We start from the raw sequence: 7,500 nt of genomic DNA, 5'->3' as shown, positions 1-7,500 counted from the left end.
CTATTAAAGGGACAGTTTGGTCATTTTCAACATGCAGTTGTAATGCTCACACTACCCTGGACTTGTCAGCATGGCCGTAGTTACATTTGAGGCTACCGAGGTCCGGACCTCGCCTATCGTGAGAGGTTTTTTTATTATTATTATTTTAACGGCAAATATGACCAACTGAAACACACAAAAATATCTATAAACCTTTGTGAAGTGTCCTTTGCAAACTGTGTTGTTAACATCCATGTGCTATGTGTTCTAGTTTTGCCTTTGTGTTCTGTTTTTGAGAGTAAACAAGATTGATTAATATCGCAAGTGGTGCGACTCGTGGGAGAGAACGCAACTCAGCAGACATCGCAAGTGTTTGGTCGCGTTCATGACAGAGCATTGCGCAAAGCAAAATTACCATGCTTTCTGGTTGGAAAAATGCATTGAAATGGCAAAGTGTGCGTGTGCAGCCTGCGCAGTAATGTGCCGTCACGAACGCGCCCATTAAGCACGTGCTTGGTGAGATCTCCGCTATCAGAAAGCCTGCGCTTGATGAGATCTCCGCTGACAGAAAGCCAACCGTTGTATAGCCTACATAAAGCTCATGCGTAACAAGTAGGCTATGGTGTCTTAAAAAGCCATTTGAGTCATTATTTTAAGAAGGCCGGCTGCTGCATCAGCTGCTGCATAAAGGTAAAAGCAGGATATCCGTGAAAGGTAATTGATTGTAAATTGGAAAGCATGTGATAAACACTGACAGAGGAGGTCACCGGAACATCTTCAGGTGTGGATATTTTCCTGCTAATTTGGACAAGTGCCAAGACTATCGACGTTGCCACGTCTTCGTCAGAGTCAATCGCAGTAAATATCCACACCTGAAGAGGCTCCCGTGACTACTGTTACCTCGTTCAAAAAGTCGAGAATCCCCAGAAAGCCGACCTAAAACCTCGGGAAAGTGGGAGTGAACATTTGGTGACGCAATGTCAGATCGATAATTATCGAGGTTGATCTCTGGCGGAAGTATAGAACAACGAGTTCCCGAGCTTGTGTTTTGTGTGACGACACACGCATCATCAACATGGCGCCCATGCATGCAACTGACATGTAAACAGTATCACAAAAGCTAAAATATAGTCTTGTAATCACTATCAACAACACCAGTTGATGTCATTCAATTGTAGATGTACATATGTCAGTAATGCTGGTCTCTGACTGTTTAATTGGGCTTACTTCAGCTAAAATGATATGTCGTGGGTGTGAAGGCTCAAGTGGAGGTGAAAAAAAGAAAAGAGAACCAAAACAAAACACGCATGATTTCCGATTGTTCCGGGATCAGTGGCGTTCATGTGCCAAAGTCCAGAACTTGGCTGTCACGTGAGCAGTGTCGTCAGCTGTCTCGAGAGGTCCCGAGCCCGTGAAGGCGACATATGTCTGCATAGCCGTGACGCATCAGATGGCTCAGGAGCGCGGAGGATAGGCTACTTTTCTTTCTCATTGAAAGACTTTTGTCCTCTGCGCTTGTGAAGAACTATAACAAGTAAATAAAAACAAAACGTTTGATGCGACTCTAGGGAGAAAAAAGTTTACTCCAAAATAGGTGGTTTGCACTACAGAGCTATCCCTGTATTTTTGGAGGAAAACAGCTGAAGTGTAATTTCATTGGGAGAAAAATATGAATGGCTGAGCAACTTGCCATCTGAGGATGTAGCTTATTGTGCAACTTCAGGGTCAAGCTTTAGTTTCCTTACAAAGGGCTTTACAGACTGGGAGGATGCTGTAAAAGAGGCATGATACCAAAGCATAGCCATTCAAAGGGAATAGGCTGAGTTGGCTGAAAACTACAACATATTTATTATTATACATGTCTACATATTTACTATTTCACATTAGGCCTATACATTCATAGAGGAGGGCCCTATATATAGGCCTGTGTAGCCCATATTTATTTATTTTATGAATTAATTTTTAATTTATATTTTATATTAATAATACAATTTCGGCGCGCGCGAGCATCATGGACCTCGGCTACTTCACATGGCTGGCTACGGCCATGCTTGTCAGTGCCTGAGATTTTATTTTTTTCTTCTTCAGCCGTTTCCGAGATCCTGGTCATTGTAATGGGGGCAGCTCTTTGTTTACATTTAAAAAAAAACAATTTTATTTATTCCCAAAAACATCCAAAAGGTTATAAAACATCAGCAGACAACTAGCAAACAGCAGTACCTTTTGGGAAAATATTTGGAGTTGGCCTATGTTTCATTTTTTAAAAATGTAAACAAACGCTGCCCCCATTAGAATTGCTCATATCTCGGAAAGGGCTGAGCCGAAAAATGTGGCATCACCAGGTACTGACAAGTCAAGGGTAGTGTGAGCAATACAACTGCATGTTGAAATTGACCAAACTGTCCCTTTAACACACTCCTCAACCTTGCGGACAGCCAAGAGTCGAAGCCAGTGGTCTCCAAATATATTCCCCGAGGGCCAAATTATGTTCCGCAGATGAGACTGAGGGCCAAACAAACCGGCCGCCCGTATGGCTACAGGCAGGGCTCTAAATTAACTTTTTCCACCACCAGCCAATTTGGCTAGTGGACATTTTTTCTTACCAGCCAAACAGAAGTTCAACTAGCCATTTTTTTTAATCTCGCCAAAATAAACTATGCATTAGGCTAGTTATTTTTTTTCTAATTAAATGGTCATTTTGTCCAACTGTTTCTACAACACAGATACACTATAGGCCTGCATAGGCTACTATATGCCGCAGCCTACATAATAATTAAGCATATTATAGGCCTATATATTTTTTCATTATTTTTTAACTTCTGCTTTATTTTTTACTTTCATTACTTAGGCCTAATTAATTTGATTAGTTTTTGTTCAATTCCTCTGAAAACAGCTGAATCACATCGCACAATCCACTCACATAACAGACCTTTAACATACAGTAACCAAGCACACAGCCAAACACTACAAAACCTCACATACGCACACCCCAAGGAAGGAGAAGAGATGAGAGGAAAATGAGAGGAGAGAGGAGGAGCTCTTCTCTACCATGTGCAACAAAATGACAAGAAGCCTAGTTTAATTAAAAGTAAATAATATCTCGGGAATCTTCGCTTCCTTTGTTACTTCCACAGCTTCGTCGTTGGTTGCTTTTTTTTTCTTTCCGATGGCGTGGGCTTTCCAACTTAGTTGCGCCACGACTCTGAACATTTCAGAAGACAACTGAACTGACAGCTACGGTCACACTACTCCGACAGTCGGCTCTCCTCCTCTGCCCTGGTCGCCATTTCGTTCCACAAGTTACCACTCATTTTAACGTCACTATTTACAATTACTACTAGCATTCACCAACACACAGAACCTTGCTCTAACCCCCGCCACATTCTCATCACTCGCACAAAACAGTCCTGTTATTGAAACGGTCAGGGTTTCGCTGCTTCAAAAATGCAGCCTGTTACAGCAAGGTTCATATAGTAATAATAGCAGTAGTGACGTTAAAAGGGTTGTAGCGAAAGCGACGAGAGCATAGGAGGAGAGCTGCCTGTCAGAATAGTGTGAGCGCAGCTTAGCTGACAGAAGGCTGGTTGTCTGAAATGTTTTCAATCCTGGCGCGCGCAACAGCATGGAGTTGACGCTCGATGCACTGGAAAGCCCACGGTGGGAGGCTACGTCGTGACGCTAGTGTCCATGGGTAATGTAGGAAATCTCGTCCTATAACGTTCGTCAGAGCAGCGGTTTACCGTTCATAAGTTACTGTACTCGGGCGCTACTAGCCAAATAGGCGGGTAGGTATTTTTTTCTACTAGCCAAAATGAATTTTCACCCTTGTTTGGCGTGTTGGCGTGTGTTAATTTAGAGCCCTGGCTACAGGTAACACGCGTGTGCTTTCATTTGTTCCAAACCTCATTGCGGGCCAAATGTTTGCCATGCCCGGGCCGGATCTGGCCTGCGTGCCACCATTTGGAGGTCCAAGCTGTACAGTAACAGCAGCAAAAGGTGAAGTGTCATCATATACAGTAGAACTGTATGGGTTAGGAACGTTAGCGACATATATAGTAGAACTGTATGGGTTAGGAACGGGATCATACAGTAGAACCGGAGAGAGTAGAGAGACAGAGGTTCCATTGGCCCATTGTTTCCGGGTTCTATTATTGGGGGGGAATCCCCCTTTAGGCAGACCTAGGCAGACCTGAGGACTGTTCTATTCAATGCTAGGAGCATTATGACACGCCCCTTTAGGCAGACCGGAACCTGGTCATGTTAGGTGCCCATAGCAGCCTATTATGTTGGCAAATCTCTATATACTTAAAGAATCTCTGGTAGAACTGTATGGGTTAGGAACGTTAGCGACATATATAGTAGAACTGTATGGGTTAGGAACGGGATGGCACTTCAATTCCGATGGGAGTCAAGGCAGGTTGGGTGAATTGAGGTAAATTGGGCCACTTTTTTTGCATATACAGTGAGTCCAATATGTATTTGATCCCTTGCTGATTTTGCCGGTTTGCCCACTAATAAAGACATGATCAGTCTATAAATTTATGATAATATGTATTCAAACATGGAGAGACAAAATATTAAACAGAAATTCCAGAAAAAAGCTTAAAATAATATATTTTAATTTATTTGTATTTAATTTAGGCAAATAAGTATTTGACCCCTCTAGCTAAAGAAGATAAAGTGCTTTGTGGCAAAGCCCTAGTTGTCTAGCACTGAGTTCGGATGCTTCTTTTAGTTGATGACAATGTTTGTGCATGTGGTAGAAAATATTTTTGCCCGTCTCTAAAACATGAATAGTTTGTGGCTGTAGCTTGGCAAATAGGAGGTTTAGTTCCCTCCATAGAATTACTATAGGGTTAATATTTGGAGACTGTCTAGGCCACTTCAAGACTTTAATATGCTTCTTATTGAGCCACTCCTTCGTTGCTTTGACTGTATGTTGTGTATTTTTGTCATGTTGGGAGATCCAAAAATGGCCCACCCTTCAGTGTAGTGGTGGAGGGAAGGACGTTTGCACTCAGGATTGCACATTACATGTCTCCCTCCATCCATTCGTTGACGGTGAAGTTGTCCTGTGCCTTGGCCAGACAAACACCCTCAAACCATAATGATACCACTTTCATGCATGATGGTAAGGAGGGTGTTCTTGGAATCATAGACAGCAGTACTCTTTCTCAAAACACATTGAATTGTGTTAATGCCAAACAGCTTGATTTTGGTTTCATCTGACTACAGCACCTCCTTATCATATCCTAAACCAGTCTGATGTCCGTTGGCTAACCTCAAGTGGGACTGCACAGGTTCCTTCTGAAGTAGATGTACCATGTGTGCACTACAGGATTTTAAAGCTCTGTGGCATTAAGTGCTACCAGTAGTTTTCTCAGTGATTTTGGTCCCATTAGCTTTGATATCATTGCCTAGTTCATCCCATACAGCTCTAGGATGATTTCTTTCTGTTCTCATGATTATGAAATAGCTACAAAAGGTCAAATCTTGTATAGAACCCCAGACAGGCTGATGGATAGTCATTTTGTATTCCTCACATGTTGGAAGAAATGCATCAACAGCTGGGTCATTAATACTCAGTCTCTTTCTTGGGGCTTTGCAGCCCATTTAATCTTTGTTCAGGTCTAAAATCGTGTCCCTGATATCATTTGACCACTCTTTGGTCTTTCCCATGCTGGTGAGGTTGGAGAGTGACTGATTCACTCATACTATGGACTGATTCTGCTGATTCAATGTGTCTTGTATGCATGTTAGTATGTACAGGTGTCTTTAATTCAGATGACAAGTTGATTGGAAGTGCCCATCTGGTTTGTGGGCCCAGAACTGTAATCAGTTGGCAGGGGATCAAATACTTATTTTGCTTGATGAAATGGAAATACATTAATATATATTCTCTGAAGTCAATTTCTAGATTTCTTTTTGATATTCTGTCTCTCCATATTAGAATAGATATTATCATATTATTTATTGACTGATCATGTCTTTGTTAGTAGGCAAACCAACAAAATCAGCAAGGGATCAAATACTTATTGGACTCACTGTAAGTCTTGGCAATGTAGTGAGTTATTGTCCTATGTGCGTTCTTATGTGTATACACACAGACACACTTGCTTATCTTTTTCTTTTGCTCTCTGTCTTCTCTGTTGAGTGTATTAGCTCATAAGTGAAATATTAAGAGTACATGTAATGTATACAGAAGGCCCACAGCTTTGAGCCAAGGCGCTGCAGTTCCATATCCAGACACCAGATGGCGCTTAATAAACATCCTGCATTCCAGTTGAAGAATTCTTTCCCAAAAGGTAACATTATGTTTTTTTTTTGTTTTTTTTGTTTTTTTCCCATTTGTTAAGCACTTTGAGTTACATGCCTTGTATGACACAGTGCTATACAAATACAATTATTATTTTTTTTTATTATTATTATTTTCAAGACCCCTAGTCAAGGTGGTTAGGTGTTTCTTGTCAAAGTGGCTGGGGGGAAACCCTGTTTTACACTACAATATTACTATATCTAGGCATGAGTAGAGTAGAGTAGAGTAACTTTATTGATCCCCAGGGGGAAATTCAGGTATCCAGTAGCTTACATAAATAGGCCTACACAAATACACAAAAGCCCACATGGACATTTCAAGACACATATAACAGGAATAGTCAGGGAGGGGAAAATAAAATAGTAAAGATAAAAAATGTAAAAAATATAATAAATATTATAAATTATAATGTAATTGTGCAAAAAGACATTCTGTGAGTTGGGATAGACCAATGCAGAAAACATATTCTGTCAGTTAAGGTAGACAATCTTAGCATGACCTGGAACAAGTTACACTTCTTTTGCATTAATGCCGTTACTCTAGCCAAAGTGTAAATCAAGTTTAGCCTACAGTGTAAACCAAACTCATAAGTCATGACAATTTCACCTCCCATCCAGGAGGTGTTTCGGCAGCATGCAGTCAGTCTGCAAAGTAGCAACATCAGGAAGAGCTTGTTTCTGACCCACGACACTGAACACCATTAAAGGGACACTGTGTAAGAATTCCAGTTGTTTATTTCCAGAATTCATGCTACCCATTCACTAATGTTACTTTTTTCATGAACACTTACCACCACCATCAAATTCGAAGTATTCATTATGACTGGGAAAATTGCACTTTTCAAACATGAAAAGGGGGATCTTCCCCATGGTCGGCCATTTTGAATTTCCAGAAATAGGCATATTTAGCTGCAAAAATGACTGTACTTGGACCGTACTAGAAAAAATAAGTTTACTAGTCCTATAGTTTTTCTCTATTGGTTTTGTACATTTCTCAAATCTCTCTCGCAATTTGCGAAACATAATATTAATTTTCAAAACAGCTTTAACAAATGGCAAAACACCGTGGATGACCTGCAAAACCAAGTCTCCTGCTCTTAGTTTGTCTTTCTAAAGCAAGTTTTTGTGTCAATGAACGTGCCAGTGCCAGCAGAATGGTTAGTCTTTGTCTCATAGTGTATGGACAAGCTAGTCAAATCGGTCACG

Source organism: Engraulis encrasicolus, chromosome 21 (genome assembly GCF_034702125.1).
Source record: "Engraulis encrasicolus isolate BLACKSEA-1 chromosome 21, IST_EnEncr_1.0, whole genome shotgun sequence".
Lineage (NCBI taxonomy): Eukaryota > Metazoa > Chordata > Actinopteri > Clupeiformes > Engraulidae > Engraulis > Engraulis encrasicolus.
This window is presented reverse-complemented; position numbering follows the sequence as displayed.